Here is a 19,480-nt window from a genome sequence, read left to right on the forward strand (position 1 = left end):
ATCTGCCTAGAGCACATGTGCTCCAGTCACATAATCTCTGCCTCCCTCAGTTTCCTCATCTGTAAACTAAGGCAGCAAAAGATGCTAGACAAGTCCTAGAATAGTAAGGACCCTGATCACTTAAGTCAAAGGTTCTGGGTAACAAAGGACCCAGGGGAGAACAAATGTATGGGTTTGATTATAACTCCAGCTTGCAAAATCCTGGAGTGTGTATATTTATGAGGCCCTTGTCAAAGTCTAGAATATACAGGTAAAAGGGGCAGCTAGGACTTGAGTTCAAATCTGGCCTCAGACCAAACACTTGACACTTACTAACTGTGTGACCCTCAGAAAGTTACTTAACCCCAATTGCCTAAAAAAAAAAAATAGAATATACAGGTAAAGAAGTGAAGGCCCAGGGAAGGGGGAAAAATAAACAGACAGATTTGTGAACACAAGTTTGTTTTTTCCAAGGACATTAAATTTTTTTCTTCCCAAATAGAAAAAAAAAAGTTGGTTTTCCTCCTCCTGATATTTTTTGGTTTTTTTTCCCCCCAAGTCATCAGATCTTTAAATACTGTAGGAGAAGGTAAAAAGACTGAAGAGTGTATCAGCTCTCTAGGCTACCAGGGAGAAGAATGAAGTAGTCCTTAAAAGAATTAAAAGAATAGAAATACTTGAAGTCTGAAAACAGAAAAGAAAAAATCCAGGGAAGCAGAGGGGACTCCTAACCTGACTGAGAAGTTAGAAAATGGAAAAATGCAACACAGAGAAAGATGGGAAGGATCCCTGAGCCTTTGGAGCCACATAACATAACAGGGATAAGCAGGCGCTTTTGAGGAAGCAGCTTCTCATTCTTCGAGGAATGATGATGGAGCACCACAGGTTATGTCTGGAAGCAGTTATCCTGCAATGATTGAAGATGTTTGAGGGGGCAGCTAGGTGGCGCAGTAGATAGGGCACTGGACTTGAAGTCAGGAGGACCTGAGTTCAAATCCAGCCTCAGACCAAACACTTAACTCTTACTAGCTGTGTGACCTTGCACAAGTCACTTAACCCCAATTGCCTTAAAAAAAAAAAAAAGAAGAAGAAGAAGAAGATGTTGAAGGTGGGAATCATAAACTCTATTCCTTCCAATGACCATGAGGAGAAAGACCATGAGGTCTTATCATCTGCCCTGACTCTACTCCCTCCGGGCTTCCATGTTGTTAATTCAGTTGTTTTTTCGTCCCGTCTGACTCTCCTTGACCCCATTTGGGGTTTTCTTGGCAAAGATACTGGAGTGGTTTGCCATTTCCTTCTCCAACTCATTTTACAGATGAGGAAACTGAGGCAAACAGGGTGCTGAGGGTCACACAGCTAGGAAGTGTCTGAGGCCAGATTTGAACTCAAGAAGATGAGTCTTCCTGACTCCAGGCCTGGTGCTCTACCTATCCACTGCACCACTTAGCTGCCCCTGGAAAATAGTAGATGCTATATACATGGTTATTTCCTTCCATTCCCCTTCCTGACTCCAGATCCCTATGCCACCTAGCTGCCTAAAATACATATTTGATGGAGATGTGAATCTGATCAAAAGGTTATTTCCACCAGAGCAGTTGTGACAGATTCTCAGGCAACAATATCGAAGAAAAGCGAGGAGTATTGGAGCTCATGGGCTGTCCATACACAAATACAGAGGGTATGAGCTATAAGGTGAACTAAGTAGAAGATACCTCATTGAGAGGGAAGTACCCCGGGAAGGAAGCTGAATCAGAACAACTGAGACGGCGACCACAGTAGTGGAAATGAAAATAAGACAACTCTGATGAGTGCGGTGACCGATTGCTGTCTTTTGAAGCTGCTTCCTGTATCCAGACAGAGGTGGCTGAATAAGATGGGTATTGTCAGACAGCCAGCTTGTTAATTTGTTTTGCTTAAGTGCACTTCTTTGTTATATGGGAGGGCTCTTTGGGAAGTAATTAAAACATTAAAAAGAGCATCAATTAAAAAAAAAGGAAAGGGGTGAGATTGGATAAAAGGGGGAGAAGTATGATAGTACACAGCATTTTTTTCTTCCTTATCAAGGCCATCTTCCCTACACCCTTGATTTCTTTGCCTTCTGGTCTCCTCAAGGAGTTTTCTGCTTCAGTCATTCCTCCTCTTTCTAATTATTGATTTGTCTTCAACCACTGGCTCTTTCTCTTTTACCTACAAAAATGTCTAGAGTGACCCACGGGTGAGAAACCTGCAGCCTCGAGGCCACATGTGTCCTTGGGTGAGGCCTTTTGACTGAGTCCAAGTTTTACAGAACAGATCCTTTTATCAAGGGGATTTGTTCTGTGAAGTTTGGATTCACTCAAAGAGCTGCACTTGAGGACCTAGAGGGCCACATGTGGCCTCGAGGCTGCAGGTTCCCCACCCCTTACTCTAGACTTTCCTCATTCTTAAATAAAATCTTCACTTGACCTGGCTATCCCCTTAATATAACCTATATCGCCTATCTTTGACAGCCAAACTCCTCGGGAAAAAAAAAACAAACAAACCAACCTGTCTACATTTATTTTCCTCATCCTCCCCTGCCTCACCTTTATTTCTCAATCCTTTGCAAAATGGCTTCTGACCCCACTACCCGACTGAAAATGCTCTCTCCAGGTTTATCCCCCACTCCACACCACGTTTTCTTCTCCCTGGGTTTTTATAACAAAGCTGTCTCCTGGCTCTCTTCCACCCTGATTGCTCCTTCTCAATATCCTTGTGGGATCATCTTCCAAGTCTCCTCTCCAAGTGTGGCTGTACCCCAGCTCCTACAGATTTCTACAAAGAGGACTCCCAGATCTCTCTCTTGAACTCCAGTCCCACATCACCACTGCCTGTTGGACATCTCCATTTGAACATCACTTAAGCATCTCAAATTTAATGTGTCCAAAACTGAATGCATATCTTTTCCCCTAAACTTAGCCCTCTTTCTAACTTCCTTTTTTCTGTCAAAGTTAATACTATCCTTCCAGTATATTGTTGTTGTTCAGTCTTGTCCAACTCTTCATGACCCCATGCTACAGTGGTTTGCCATTTCCTTCTCCAGCTCATTTTTACAGATGAGGAAACTGAGGCAATTGGTAACCCTCTGACTTGCTCAGGGTCACACAGCTAGTAAGGGTCAGATTGGATTTGAACTCATGAAGATGAATCTTCCTGATTCTAAGCCCAGTGCTCTATCCACTGTACCACCTAGCTGCCCATCCTTTTAGCAATCTAGGTTTTAATCCTTAGAATTATTCTCAACTCTTTATTTATTTTTATTTTTTTCTTCCTTTATTTTCTCTGAGTTTGGGTATATCATATTCGATCAATTGCCACATCTTGCCAATTCTGCCTCCACAACATTTCTTACATCCTTGCAGCCCCCTGTCTCCATTCATGTGGATATCACCCTCTTTTGGAGCCTCATCACCTTTTGGGGGGGGCAATTGGGGTTAAGTGACTTGCCCAGGGTCACACAGCTAGTAAGTGTCAAGTATTTGATCTGAGGCCAGATTCGAACTCAGGTCCTCCTGACTTCAGGACCAGTGCTCTATCCACTGTACCACCTAGCTGCCCCTCCTCATCACCTCTTCACCTGGATTACTAAAATAGCTTCCTAATTGGTCTCCCTACCCCCAGTACTTCCCCTTCTCCAATCCATCCTCCATACAAATTGATATTCCTAATGAATTGGTCTGACCAAGTAACTTGCCTACTCAAGAAGTTTCAATGGCTCCCTATGGTCTCTAGGGCAAAATACACAATTTTCTATTTGGCATTTAACACTATGGTTCCAACCCATCTTTTCAAACTGATTTCATATTATTCTCACTTCACACACTGTATGTCCCATCCGAATTGGCCTGTTTGATATTCCCTGTATGTGGTATCATTGAATGTGTTCCTCCCTCACTTCTGCCTCTTAGAATCCCAAGCTCCATTCAAGGGTTCAGTTCAAGTGATACCTTCTACTTTCAGGCCTTTCCTGATGCCCTCAGTTTTAGTGCCCTACCTACATCCAGAAAATCAGATTTTCTTTATGTATATTTTATGTTTATTTATCTGTGACCATCCCCCACTCCCCCACAGAATAGAAACTCTTTAAAGGCAGGAACTGCTTCGTTATTATCCTTGTAGCTCCAGTATTTAGTACATATCATGGCATATTATAAATGTTTGTTGAGTTGAATTGAATTGAGTTGAATTGTCCTAGTGACATGTCACAGACCACCTTCACTCCCCTAAAGAGAATGACTATAGATTGTGATTCACTCGGCTTATGGGATAGGATGTCTCCATCCACGTTGCTTTTCTCTGGCTGGTAATGAACATTGAAATCAAAGTACTAGCCATCCCTATTGAGCAGTGTCCAGCTAAGCACTTGAAAAAATATGAGAGTAGATTGGTGTCTCTATACTTGAATACATGTCCACATCTTCTTGGAACTTACTGGTGACAGTCCACTTCAAAGCCAAGAACTCCAACTTGGGATGGACAATTAGTTTCACTGGCAATAAACCTTTACCGACAAAATTCAACAGCTGACTGATGACCATTGCCTTCCTGGAATAAAATTGCCACTACACTCTCTACATTGATGTCACCATGTTATATAATGGGCTTGTTTTGATCTGGAAAAAAACTAACACCACTATATAAGTGAGACAATTAACCAAGTCTTTTAAAGGCCTTCTCATGTTTCTCACTATGATTTTGTTGTTGATTCATTTCAGTCATTTCCAACTCTTTGTGACCCATTTTTGGAGTTTTCTTGGCAAAGATATTAGAATGGTTTGCTATTTCCTTCTCCAGCTCATTCTACAGATGAGGAACTGAAGCAATCAGGGTTAAGTGACTTGCCCAGGATCACACAGCTAGTAAGTGTCTGAGGCTGGATTTGAACTCAGGAAGATGAGTCTTCCTGATTCCAAATCCAGTGCTCTATCCACCATGCCACCTAACTGCTCTGGATTTCATTCCAATATCTAAGCCAATAAATTACTGCATACTAGGCATTTTGCTAAGTGCTGGGGATACAATTAATAAAAAAGAGAGTCCCTGCTCTCAAGAAGCTAATAATCTAATAGGAGGAGACAACACACAAAAGGAGGCAGGAAAGGGAAAGGGTCTCTAATTAGAAGTTGAGTTAAAAGCACTGTGATGGAATTAGAGGTGATGAGTTTAACCTGGGAGAGCATCTTGTTCCATGGAGTTGAAAAAACAAGGCAGAGCAGCAGCTGCTATACTAAGGGGATCACTGCCAAATTGCTGTCAAAAGTTATCATTATTGTTGTTGTTTTCAAGAGTTGCTGAAATGGATTATGGAGACATGCAAGCTCTTACGCTGTTCCTTCCTCAGGTGATCCTTTTATTCCTCAGACACTCAAGAGCATCCAAAGCTGACCCTCTCAGGATCTACTCTTGAGTTGGATAATTTGGTACTTTCCTGATTGTCTCTGCTGATGCTGTCCTACAAGCTTCTGCAGTGGGCCCTATCTCAGTGTCCATGGTACTCACCCAATATATTGAAGAGACTGGAATTAATCCTAATCAATACGGAAATTCCCAAGATGGTTTGTTGGGTCTAACCACCCCAGGGCCACAACATCTACCTTCTTACCAACAGGATAGAAGACTAGAAAACCAGTCTCTGGTTTTCAAAGGGCTTGTATTCAATTGAGAGATGCATCATGCCAACTGACAAGAAGATCCAAGATAATTTTGAGGAGGGACCACTAAAAGCTGAGGATATCAGGAACGTTCCAGCTTTGAGCAGAAGGTGGTACTTGAGCTGAAGCTTGGAGGCAGCTAAGAATTCTAAAATTCTAAGAGGTGAGGATAGAGTGCATTTCAAGCATGGGCAAAGGGACATGGGCCCTTCTGTTGTTTCCTCTTTCTGGTGGTTCCGCCTATTGGTTCTAATTCTTCCTTACAACATCACTAATGTGAAAATATGTTTAATAGGAATGTATATGTATAGCCCTATATCAGATTGTGTGCCATCTTGGGGAAGGAGGTGGGGAGGGAAGGGGAGAAAAATTTAAAACTCAGAAGCTTGTGGAAGTGATTGTTGATAAATCAAAATAAATTCATTAAAAAAAAAAGGTGGAATGTCATATACAGGGAACACAGCACATAAGCCAGTTTTGATGGAATGTAGATTGTATAAAGGAGGAAATTATTCTAGAAGAATAGTCTGGCACCGTATTGTGAATCATTTCAAAAGACAAAGAAATTGGTATTTTACCCTAAGGCATTAGGGAGCTACTAAAGATTTTTGAGTAGGGAAAGTACATGGTCAGACCAGTGTTTTAGGAAAATTGAGTAGCTGTGAGGATAAATTGGAGAAGGGAGAGATTGGAAGAAGGGAGAGCAATTAGGAAGCTATTGGAATAATCTCCGTGAAAAGTGATGAGGGCCAGAACTGGGCAGGTGTGTGTGTGTGTGGTTGTGTGTCTGTGTGTCTGTGTATGACATGATGGAGTGAAAAGGAATAGATGTGAGAGATGTTGTAAAGATAGAATCAACAAGACTTGGCAGCTGATTTGATGGGGAGATTGAGGAGGGATAATAAAGAGTTTAGATTAGGAGAACTCTGAATTTGCTAAACTAAGTGACCAGATGTAGGGTTGCACCTTTAACAGACAGAGAAGGGTTTGTGGGAAGGAAAGATTTAGTGAGGAACATAATGAGTTCTATTTAGGATGTGTTGAATTTGGGAAGCTAGTGAGCACCTTGGTAGAGATGACTGGCCAGCAGCTGGTGACAGGGGATTGAAGCTTAGTCAGGTGATTAAAGCTGGAGGGAGGGTGGGAGGTAGATAGGTGGGTAGGTAGGTAGGTAAATGGATGGATAGATGAATGGATGGATGGATGGATGGATTATAGAGTTAATATCTGAACCCATGTAAGCAAGTGAGATTACTAAAACAAAGACTGTAGAGAAAGAAGAGCCATAGGGTACACCAAAAATAAGGGAGAAGAAGATGGAGGACAATTCATCAAAAGAGGTCGAGGAACAGTCAGCTCATCCTGGTTCTCAAGAAGAACCAGGAGAAAAAGATGTCATAGAAGCTAAGGGAGGGGAGAGCATTTAGGGAAGGAAACAGCCAACAGTACAAAAAATTATAGGAAGGCCAAGAAGGATGTGGACTAAGGAAAAAACAAAGCAAAACATTGACTTTAGCAACTAAGAAACCACTTTTAACCTTGGAGAGAGTAGTTTCAGTTGAGTGGTGAGAAAGTCAGACTGCATTTTGAGAGGTTGAGATGTGAGTGGAGGAAAGGAAATGGGAAGCCACAGGCATAGAGAGCTTCCTGGGGTTGGGGAAGAGAGCAGTAACAGGATGGGAAAGACCTCCCTTGGAGGTCACTGGCAGCTGTGCTCAGAAGGAAGTTCGGAATCTTCAAGGAAGAAAGGAGAAGGACAGCATTTCAGGCATGGGAAACAGCCTGTGAAAAAGCATGGAGATCAAAGTCGCGTGAAGGGAAGAATAGGAAGGGACTATAAGTGGTTGAGGGGCATCAATTTGGGAAGTGAGGTTTAAGCCTCATTGTGAAGGGCTTTAAATAACAAACAGAGGAATCTGCACTTTGTCCTAACGGCCATAGGGAGCCACTAATGCTTCTTGAGTAGGGGAGTGACTTTGCCAGACCTGTACTGCAGTAATATTAGTTTAATACCTGTGGGGAGGGTTTGGAGTGGGGAAGACACTATAAGCAAGGAGAATGATAAGGAAACTATACTGAAAAGCCTTATGCTATCTTTTTTTCCCCCTCTATGCCCCTCTTCCCTTTCTCCAGTTTCTCCATCATAGGATCATAGATTTAGAGCTGAAAGGGCTCTTAGAGATCATTTGGTCCAGCTTCCTTATTTTACATCCGAGGAGACTAAGGTAAGCTCGAAGAAGCTAGTTAATTGGACTAGACAGCCTCTCAGGTTCCTTTCCTAATCTATAAACCTGTGATTTGTCCACTGTCTCTTTTCCCCTTCCCCTATTGAGAACTACCAGAATTTACATGTGTTTTTGTTGGTTGATTCTTTTTTTTTTCCTGTAGAAGATTTAATCTGCCAAGTAGGGAAGCAAGGGAAGAGTAGTCATGGCAACCACCTCATTTCAGGGAGTCAATGATCTCTGAGCCCCAGTGCTGGTCAAGAAGATGATTCTTGTGAGGGACTGATGGTAGGGCAGGACTAAGCATACCAGAGGAAAGTGAAGGCGCCTTTCCTTCCCATGGAGGCCACCACCCCCCACCTCCACCCCACGTACTCCACTTCCCCAAACTATGGCTAGAACCAGAACTGGGAGTGATTGGGAGCAGCTCAAGTGCAGGGAAGGTCCCTGGGCTGGGAGCTTGGGTTCTAGACCTGGCTTTGTCAGTGACCTTAGACAAATCCTGCCCTTCTCTGGCCCTTGTTTTACTTCTCTGCATATTGAGAAGGATTAAACTAGATGGTGTCTAAGGGCACTTCTGATGCTTATTTGTTGTGTTGCCAACTTGTTGAGAGGTGTAAGAAATCCATGGTCATTTATGGTCATTTTAAACTTCCCCCACCCCAGTTTCAGATGGTAGAGATGACTGGCCAGCAGCTGGTGACAGGGGATTGAAGCTTAGTCAGGTGATTAAAGCTGGAGGGAGGGTGGGAGGTAGATAGGTGGGTAGGTAGGTAGGTAAATGGATGGATAGATGAATGGATGGATGGATGGATGGATTATAGAGTTAATATCTGAACCCATGTAAGCAAGTGAGATTACTAAAACAAAGACTGTAGGGAAAGAAGAGCCATAGGGTACACCAAAAATAAGGGAGAATTCCAGGGGTAGAGGGATATATTGAAGGTGTGACTACTCTTGAGACATCCGGGAAACAAAAGTCATGGGAGGTGGGGAAGTTGAGGGCCTAGGAGGCCAGAGTGTGGGCAGAAGTTGGGGTGGAGAAGAGGGCTATAAATCAGGTACTAAGGAGGAGTGACAGGGACCTGAAGGTCCAAATATGAGAGCAAGGATCTGGACAGGATAGAGGGAATTTTAAAGGAGAGATATACCCCAAAAGTTATTAAACTGTGCATAGCCTTTGACCTATCAATACCACTATGAGGCCTATACCTTCAAGAAATCAAAGTTTCTTGAGCAGAGAAAAAAACCTATAAAGTACAGAATTACTTATAGCAGCTCTTTTTATGATGGCAAAGAGCTGGAAATTAATAGGATGTGCATCAATTGAGGAATAGCTGAACAGATTATATGTGAATACTATTGTACTGTAAGAAATAAGGAAGGAAATGGTTTGATAGAAATTTCAGAAGACCTTTTTGAACTGATTCAGAGTGAGGTGAGCAGAATGAGAACAATTTATACAATAACAACACTGTAAAGACAAACAACTTTTAAAGACTTAAGAACTCTGATTAATGAGATGACTGAGCAAGATACCAGAGGACCTATGATGAAACATACTACCTGCCTTCTGACAGAGAGGTGATAGATTCAGGGTGCAGACTGGGACATTTTTTAGATGGTCAATTCAGTCATTTGTTTTGCTTGACCATGAATATTAGTTACAAGAGTTTTGTTTGTCTTTTTTCTTTTTTCTTTTTTGGAGGGAGGGGGAGTGGAAGGGAGAGATAAGAGATTCTCTCCCAGGAATAGCCTTCAGTTTTGTTTTTGTTTTTTCTTTTTTGGGGGGGAGGGGGAGTGGAAGGGAGAGATAAGAGATTCCCTTCCAGGAACAGCCTTCTTGACCAGCACTGGGGCATAGAGATCACTGACTCCCTGAAATATGGTGGTTGCCATGACTACTCCTCCCTCTCTTCCCTACTTGGAAGATTTAATCTGCTCCAGGAAAAAGCAAAAACATGAAAAAAAAATCAACCAACAAGAACACATTTAAATCCTGGTGAGTTCTCAGTAGGGGAACTGGACAAATTACAGGTTTATAGATTAGAGTTGAAAGAAACCTTAGACATGGCCAATTCAGTAAGTTGTTTTGCTAGACTGCATATTTGTTATGAGTTCTGTTTTTCTCTTTTCATTTTGGGAGGTAGGAGTGAGTGGGAGTTGGAAGGAGAGATAATAGACTTTTTTAATTCAAAATAAATTTTAACTTAAAAAATGGATTTCCATGCCCCCTCCCCCCCAAAGAAAAGGTAAAGGAGGAGAGGTGACTGATGAGTGATTGTGGTAGAGGGAGGGTATGAAAGTATCACTGGGCCAAGAACAAGGATTAGAAATTTAGAGCTCAAAGGGACCCCAGAGAATATAAAATATGACTCTGTCATTATTCAGAAGAGGAAACTGAATCCCAAAGATGTTAAGTGTCTTGCCCTAAATCACAATGATAGCAAATAGCAAGGCCAGAATTTGAATCCAGGTCTCCTGACTCCAAATCCAGAATTCTATCCATCATATAGGGGTTGTCTCTAAATTCATCTAAAGTTGTTTCTTCAGATTTACAATTTTATGGGGTCTAGTTTCCTTTGTTTCTTGACCCTGAGTATGCTTGCCAACTCCTCCCACTAGCGTGGCATGTCAAAGGTATGGAGGAATAGCCAGCCTTGGAGAAAGTGACGGGAGGGAGAATCTTTAGGAGAAAGTTAGGGTTTTTTTGTTTGTTAGTTTATTATTATTATTACTATTATTATTTTTGTTGTTGTTTTGGGAGAACCAGAAAGTGGGAGAGAAACAGAAGAGCTCTAGGACAAAAGCAAGTTTATTAACAATAGAAGAAGGGAAGAAAAGGGATGCAACTCAATGGTGCAGTGGATTGATCTCTGGACTTGGAGCGAAGAAGTCTTAAGGTCAAATGCTGCCTCATATAACTCACTAGCTGTGTGAATCTGGGAAAATTCACTTCAATTTCTTTCAACCTCAATTTCTTCATCTGTAAAATGGAGATAGATAATAAAAGCACCTACCACCCAGATTCTTGTTAGAACTAAAAGAGATAATATAGATTAAATATCTTACAAACTTTTTAAGATCTACACAAATACTAGCTTATAAAAAGATGAAAAGAATGTCGGTGAAACATTAAAAAATACAAAGAAGAAATAAAGAAGTTCCCAAGAGGGGACTAATAAGCAGGATAGTATTGGAACTCCTGAGTTAAATTAGATACACAACTATTGATGGTTATTAAGCTTTTAAAGCTTAAAACTGCACTTAGACTTTTGGGAAACTATACTTAAGAAACTATATGTAACAGAGAATCATAGCCTCATTTACAATCCTTCTTCTCATTTTTGTATAGGGAAACGTTCATGTCTGTTGAATTCATATAAATAAAGGAAAGAAACAAACAGAAAAGAAAAGGAATAAGCCCAGACTTTCGAAAGAGAATAACAGAGGGTTCTTGGGGGCACATTAGAAAAGGAGAGCAGCAGACTATGGGATTCTAGGACTGTGTTTACTACGAGGTGGAAGAATGGGTCCCAGAGGCAGATTCCCCTGGCACCTCTTCTGCCTGAGTCGCGGTGTGAGCGCACACCGTCATAAACTGGTTTCCATTAAACAAAAAAAAAAAAAATGAACTAAAGGTTTATGGTGTTGGTTGGTTTTTGTTCCCTCCCGAAGAACCAATCACAAGCGTTGTTTGGGTGTTACAGCTTTTTTGTAATCGATTCTCTCGCTTTCTCTTCGCTATCAGAGCTGGGAGCCTAGCTCTGCCTATGAGGCCCCTAGTGACTCCACCGTCGGAAGCCACGGAAGAGGCAGGAGTGGAAGCTAAAGGTCCGGGACGTGCGGGCGCTTCATTAACGTGACGTGGCCTGCTGGCCCTCCTTCCCTCCCCCCTGGCTTCTCGGAGGTCCAGGGGCCGCCGGTGGGCCCCGGGTGCCTCCTGCTGGGGTTTGTGGGGGGCAGCGCGGGCCGAGGCGCTGCTGTGGCTGCAGGTGCTCTGGGCCCCCCGAGTCCTGCACAATCACTCCCAGATCATCCCTGCAGCCGGAGCGGGGATACGGGGAGCGAGCTCAGGCGGGCGCAGGCTTCACTGGGGCCCTGGGCGGGCCCTCGGAACCCCGCCAGGGGCTTGGGGGTCGGCGGAGTAGTGAGGGGAGAGAGGGCTGGGACCAAGCCAAGGTCAAGCCCAAATCGTGCCACCAACTCTGGGCCCTGCGCTAGCATGCCGCGCTGGCCCTCCTCTAGCCACGGCAAACCCTCCCCTAGCTATGGCAACCCCTCAGAGGCAGCTGCCGGTCGTCTGCAGCCTCGGGAGATGCTGCCCGGGAGGGACCAGGAGAAGGGAAGAGGAGGAGGAGGAGGCGGCTGGGGCCTCACCCAGCAGAGGTGGTGGGCGATCACACACTGCAGATCGGGCCCGGAGAGGCTAGGGGAGGGGAGCAGGAGTGGAGAGCGTGGAAGAGCGTGGGGGGTCGGGAAGAGGCTGGCAGGGACTGCTTTGGGGAGTCGGTGACGAGGTAGCCTTGGCCTACCAGCTCAGAAAGGCCCGAAGGGATTCGCCTACCCCCACAGCCAGCATCCCCAACCATGTCAGCCCCCAGCCCCAGGCAGAGCCGCTTCCTCCCATTACCCAGCCCCTTCTCGCCTTCCCAGTCAGGACTTGTTCCCCTAGAGCTTCATCCTCTTGGGGCAGAGCGAAAAGGTGACTGGGGATGGCGGATGGGAGACCCTGAGATGCAGTTCCGCTCGGTTCTGGCTGGGCTCTCCCAGAGTTTAATTAAACGAATCTGAGCAGCGTCTGAAAGGGGAAGGCTTGCTGGGGCAGGATCTACGCTTGGAGAATGATAAGAGCAGAACCAGGACGGGGAGGGTGGAACTCCAGTTTCGAGTCCTAAGCAAAGAAGTCTGGAGGGTGTTTGTCGGGCTGCTCATACAAGCCCACCATCCCCACCCCTCTCCCGCCCTGGGGACCTTATCTCTGATGTGGGGACGCTTCAGGCAACTTCCTGTGCCGAGGCCCAGGGCCGATGGTAGTTACCCACTATCCCCCAAAGAGAGACTTCTGGAGGTCAGGCTGTCCCTGAGCTATCTCTGTTAGGGGCCTTGGGAGGAGACACAAAGGCTGGCGTCTCCAAAGTATTCCCCACCCTCTATCCCAGGGGGTCTCTTCCACTTACGTTTATTCTTACACACTTAACAGGTTCTCCCATTTGCCCAATTAATGGTAATTGGAAAAGGAGAGAAGAGACTAAGTTATGGGGAAGGGGATGGAAATACCAGCTTCCTGGTGGCCTCAGGTTGTCTGGTGTCACAAATAAGGCTCTAACAGAGATGCTGCTATCTTTTAGGGAGCTGTCAATGCCTGCATGCCTGTGCATGTCTGTGTGCACATGCCTATGGGTGTGCATCTGTGTTTGGCCTTGGTGTATTTGTGTATGCCTGAGAGCTGAGTGCAGTGGAAAGATCACTGGACCCTAGATTCAGAAGCCTGGCTTTAAGACTACACTTTGTAGGGAAAGAGTTTATTTGCACTGGTAAGTGAAGTTTCTCCACAGTTATTCCCTATAGCATTATAATCACAGGAAAGAAAGAAAGAAAGAGAAAAAGAGAGAAAGAGAGAAAGAAAGAGAAAAGAAAGGAAGCTTCAGGTGCTTCATGGCTGAGAGTCATGCAATATCTGTCTCCAAAGAATACTTGAGTATTGCCCCAAGGGCAAGAGAAAGGCACGTGGCCATGAGCTGGCTGCAACACATCCTAAAAAAGGAATTGCTCAAGAGAAGCAGAATAAAGGATGTCTTCAAAGGAATGTATGACCAGGGGAAGACAAAAAGTGAGTTAGTCCTATAGGGAGAGAGACAGATAACTGTAGATGGATGTATATACCCACTGGTATCAAGTCTGTCAACACATCCAACAGAAAGGCCCTACAGAAGAACCCAAACAAGAAGCACATTCTCAGGCAGGAATAGGTGGGTGCTTACTGCATCATTGCAGGGAATAGGTAATCCAGTGAGATCAGAGATCAGGTGAGGTGTTTTGGTAACACGACAAGACTGGGTATCACAGAACTCCAAAGTCCTGAAGAATCAAAATCGTGGGAGACTCAGACCACAAAAACAAACAGGTTATAGCATATAAACCAATGATCCCTTGCTTATAGCAAGCAGCGTAAAAGATATCTCCCAAACCAGGCATGGTGGCTTGTGCCTATAATCCCTGTTAATGGGGAGGTGGAGACTGTAAATTGCTAGAGTTGGGGAGTTGGGAGTTCGGAGCTGCAATAGGACTAAAGCTGATTGGGTGTCCACACTAAAGCTGGCACCAATATTGTGAAGTCCTGGGAGCAGGGGCCTAAAGAGGGGTGAACCAATATAGGTCAGAAATGGAGCAACAGAAAAATTCCATGCCAGCCAGCAGTGGGATCAGGGCCATGACTATCTGCTGCCTTCAAGCCTGGAAAAAATAGGGATAAAAAAAAAAAAAAAGATGTCACTCAAGAAATATCTGATTGGAGAGGGAGGTGAGTAGAGAGAATGAGGAATAACAAATAGACAGTCTGAGTGCTAGCCTAGTACCTCTTAATTTTAAAAGACATAAGGGGACGTCTCTGGTGCAGTGGACGCCAAATATTTTGACCATGCACCCCATCAGAAAAAACCAAATTGAGTATGTACCATCAATATGTGTATATTTACTTATTTATAAATTACGTATGTGTACTAATGTCCTAATAATTATATGCACATTACAAAACTTACAAAAATAGTCATTCTAAAAGAATGAAAGATAAAATAATGTTTGATCCTAGAGTCACTAGAGTTTATTGAATAAGAGGGTGACATGGTTGGACCTGCTCCTTAGGAAAATCACTTTGGTTCTTGTTGTTGAGTCATTTTTTTTAAGTCATGTCTGACTTTGTGATCTCTTTCGGGGTTTTCTTGGCAAAGATACTGGAGTGGTTTGCCATTTCCTTCTCCAGCTCATTTCATAGATGAAGAAATAGAGGCAAACAGGGTTAAATGACTTGCCCAGGGTCACATAGGTATTAAGTGTCTGAGGCCAGATTTGAATTCAGGAAGATGAGTCTTTCTTCCTGACTCCAGGCCTGGGACTCCATCCACTGTGTCACCTAGCTGCCCAATTACTTTGGTAGTTGCAAGCAAGGTGGACTAGAGGGAGGAGAAATAGTGTAGGAGGGGTTATTAGGGGGTTATTGCAAGAGTCCAGGAGAGAAGAGGTGAGGTTCTAAATTTTGGTGGGTAGAGAGAAGGGAGATGTGAGAGAAATTGTGAAGCTAGAGATGACAAAACTTGGCATCTGATCCGCTATGTGATGAGGTGAATGAGAATGAGGAATTAAGGATTACACTGACATCGGTGTGCTAAGCCCTTGGGAGCAGGGAATGAATCACCGGGCTACAGAAGGAGGAACAAACCAATCCGGAGATGACTGGAGGGATGGTAGTGCCCTCAACAATAATAGAGAAGCACAGAAGAGCCAGGGCAGGTAACATAAGGAGGTCTTCTATGTGGATTACAACTCATCCATGCCTGCTGGTTGTGTGTAATTCATTCCATCTCACCCAAAATGAAAAGAGGGGCTCTTACTCACTGATCACTGCCTCTGAGCAGGGAGCCCACCCTCCAACAGGTACCTGTTACAGCCACGAGGTGATAGAGCATGTAGATGCTGGGCAGGGGGAGCTTCCCAGTGACACTTAGATGGTTGCTGCCCTGGTTGCCTAGTGACCAATGCCTGGCGTGGAAGAGGAAAGGTTGGGACTTAAATAGCAGAAGGAGGAAATAAAGTGGGGTGTGTTGGGGAGTAAGGATTAATACATAATAAAGTGAAGTTGTGCTAGAAATAAGACCTATGCTTGGCTATCACAGGGAAACTGAAATGGAGCCATCTCTCTCTCTCCCTGCCTGGGGCCCCGCCCCCACTGCCAATTTGGTTGATTACACACTCCTCGGGCTTTACCATGGCTCCCACTTTGGACAGCACTACTCCAGCGCATTGGGTAAGCTCCTCTAGGAACTATCAATAATTCAACAGGTGTTTTAATAAACTCCTACCATGTGCCATGCTATGCAATGTGTGGTCACTGGGTGGCTCAGTGGATAGAAGGCTGGACCTGGAATTCAAATTCAGCTCAGACACTTAGTAGCTATTCACCCAGGTCCCTTATTTATAAAATAGCGATAATAAAAGCACCTTCCTCCCAGGGTGGTTGTGATGATAAAATGAGATAATATTTGTATGAATTACTTTATACACTTTTTTAAAATTAATTTTTAGTTTTCAACATTCACTTCCATAAGATTTTGAGTTTTAAATTTTCTCCCTTCCCTGTCCTCCCCTTCCCCAAGATGGCATGCAATCTGATATAGGCTCTACTTATATATTCATATTAAACATATTTTCACATTAGTCATGATGTAAAGAAGAATTAGAACTAATAAGAGGAACCATGAGAAAGAAGAAACAAATCAAAACAACAAAAGAAAAGGAGAGCAAATAGTATGCTTCCATCTGCATTCAGACTCCTAAGTTCTTTCTCTGGATGTGAATAGCATTTTCCATCATGAGTCTTTTGGAGTTTTCTTAGATCCTTGCATTGCTGAGATGAGCTAAGTCTATCAAGACTAGTCATTGCACAATGTGGCTGTTACTGTGTACAGTGTTCTGGTTCTGCCCATTTCACTCAGCATCAGTTCATATAAGTCTTTCTAGGTTTTTCTGAAGTCCACCTGCTCATCATTTCTTATACCATAATAATATTTTGTTACATTCATAACCACAACTTGTTCAGCCATTTCCCATTTGATGGACATCTCAATTTCCAATTCTTTGCCACCACAAAAAGAGCTGCTATAAATATTTTTTGTACATGTAGGTCCTTTTCCCATTTTTTATGATATCTTTGGGATACAGACCTAGAAGTGATATTGCTGAGTCAAAAGGGATGCACATTTTGATAGTCCTTTGGGCATTGTTCCAAATTGCTCTACAGAGTGGTTGGATCAGTTCACAACTCCACCAACAATGCATTAGTGTTCCAATTTTCCCACATCTTCTCCAGCATTTATCATTTTTCTGTTTTGTCATGTTAGCCATTCTGATAGGTGTGATTTGGTACCTCAGAGTGGTTTTGATTTGCATTTCTCTAATCAATAGTGATTTAGAGCATTTTTTATATGATTATGGATAGCTTTAATTTCTTCCTCTGAAAACTACCTGTTCATATCCTTTGACCATTTGTCAAGTGGGGAATGACTTGTATTCTTATAAATTCAACTCGGTTCTCTATATATTTTAGAATTGAGGCCTTTATCAGAGGCACTGGCTATAAAAATTGTTTCCCAGCTTTCTGCGTCCCTTCTAATCTTGGTTACATTGGCTTTGTTTGTGCAAAAACTTTTCATTTTAATGTAATCAAAATCATCCATTTTGCATTTAATAATGTTTTCTCTCTCTTGTTTGGTCATAAATTCTTCCCTTCTCCATAGATCTGATAGGTAAACTATTCTTCTTTGCAAACTTTAAAGGGCTGTATTCATGCTAACTATGATTATAATAATGATTGTAATTTTTATGATGAAAGACAAACAAGAAACAGTCCCTGTTCTCAAGGAGCTTACATTCTACTGGGAGGAAATGTGTATAGATAAGTAAATATGAAACATAAATAAGGTAAAGAAGAAATTTGGAGAGGAAAGCTATCTATTAGGAGAGACCAGGGTAGGTTTTAAGTAGGTGACATGTGAAATAAGGCTTATAGGAAGCTAAGGATTCCAAGAGGCAGAGGTGAGGAGGGAGAGCATGCCAGGCATCAGGGATAGCCCATATGAGAGTACCAAGACAGGAAATGAAATGTCATATGCAGAGAATAGTGGGTATGCCAGTTAGGCTGGAATGGAGAGAGTGTGAAGGAGGATGGTATAAAATAAGTCTGGAAAGGCAGATCAGGGCCAGAAGAATTGCACAGGATGAGAAATTGTGTTTGGATTATGATCTCCTCCTTTGGAGTTCAGCCCTATTGTTGAGAGATCATTGAAGCATTGATGAGCTTTTCTTCTTGGCTGCTTGTCAAAAATAGAGATACTGCTATTGTTGGTAAAGCTCATCTGTTCCAATCCCCTCAGTTTACAGATGAAGAAACTCAGTCCTTAAGAGTACAAGTGATGCATTCAAGGCCACATAAGTAGCAAGGAACAGAGTTAGGATTCAAACCCAAGCCTTTTGGTGGCAGGGACAGTGCTTTTTTCCCCATTACACTGAGACATTTCTCACTAGAGCAACCAACCAATCAACCAACAAACATTTATTAAGCACCTACTTTGTGCCAAACACTGTACAAGGTACTGGGAATACAAAGACAAAAATGAAACAGCCTCTTCCCTCAAGGAGCTTACGTTAGCTTACGTTTTATCGGGGCAGACAACATACACATAACTATGTGTGAAACATATACAGGATGAAATTTGGGCTTGGGGAGAACAGTGGAGGACTTAAGAAAGGCTTCACGTAGGAGATGTCACTGGAGCAGAGTAGCTGGGCTAGGAGTGCATTCCAGGCATGGGGGATAGACTGCAAAGGTGTGGCTAAGGGAACAATAGCAAGAAGGCCAATTTGTGGTTCTAATTCTTACTTATAACATCACTAATGTGAAAATATGTGAAAAATTTAATAGAAATGCATATGTATAGCCTATATCAGATTGTGCGCCATCTTGGGGAGGGAGGTGGAGAGGGATGGGGAGAAAAATTTAAAACTCAAAAGCTTATAGAAGTGATTGTTGATAATTCAAAATAAATTAATTTAAAAAAAAAAAGGAAGGCCAATTTGACCTGTAGCTTCTTGGAAGGGCAATAATATATAATAAAGTTGGAAAAGTTGGTTTCGGGTCAGGGTGTGAGGGCTGTAAAAGTTAAACACAGAAGCAAAAGGGAGGTATTCAAATTTAACAGTCAGGAGAATAACAGTGTCAGACCTTCAATTTAGGAAAATCACTTGGCAGCTGTGTGGAGGAGGAGAAGAAGAGACTTGGGCCAGAGTGACCCATTAAAAAACTATTACCAAAGTGTTGGCAAGAGGTGATGGGTGTCTGAACTATGATGGTGGCCCTGAGAAAAGTGAATGGATTTGAGTGGTGTTGTAGATGTAGGAATGACATGATTTTGCAAAAAGGGGAGTCCAGGATAATGCTGAATCAGAAGGAGGATGGTGGTGCCCTCAAGGGAATACCCCTATCAATAACATTACACATTCACTAAAGTTGTTGCACATTACTTATCAAATCATTATCTGGGTTCGCAGTTATGACAAGAGACAACATACCTGAGTGAATAGAATTTGAGCTTCATGCCTCTCAGCATTCTTTGAATTCTGGCAATTTTTAAACCATTCCTCTTTTTTGATATTTCTGGGAAATTTTCATGTATGCCTTCCTATACTTTGGTGGTCAGAGTCTTTTCTTTTTCAGTTTTTGGGTAGAATGATAACTCTTGAATTTTCTTTCCTTCTTTTGTCTTCCAGATATGTTGCTTTTATCTGCATAGATTTTAAATGTTTTTCCAGTTGTATCATTTTACGTCTTAT

At 42.9% G+C, this 19,480-nt stretch overlaps 1 protein-coding gene across 3 annotated transcripts in view; it reads left to right on the plus strand.

Annotated features, from left to right (window-relative positions):
* RFT1 (RFT1 homolog) overlaps positions 1-11,414 on the plus strand; it is a 70,208-nt gene extending 58,794 nt beyond the window's left edge. Inside the window, exons 15-16 of one of the 3 annotated variants that reach the window (XR_003566872.1) lie at positions 7,785-7,876; positions 11,232-11,414. The gene's annotated coding sequence lies outside the window, so the exon portion shown is untranslated. Of the gene's footprint in view, positions 1-5,341; positions 5,887-7,784; positions 7,877-11,231 lie in introns of those variants that run through there. The other 2 variants (XR_003566871.1, XR_003566873.1) reach the window with 2 other exon arrangements.
* Positions 11,415-19,480: the final 8,066 nt, after the last annotated feature.

Source organism: Vombatus ursinus, unplaced genomic scaffold, assembly GCF_900497805.2.
Source record: "Vombatus ursinus unplaced genomic scaffold, bare-nosed wombat genome assembly UNPS02014820.1, whole genome shotgun sequence".
Taxonomy (NCBI): Eukaryota; Metazoa; Chordata; class Mammalia; order Diprotodontia; family Vombatidae; genus Vombatus; species Vombatus ursinus.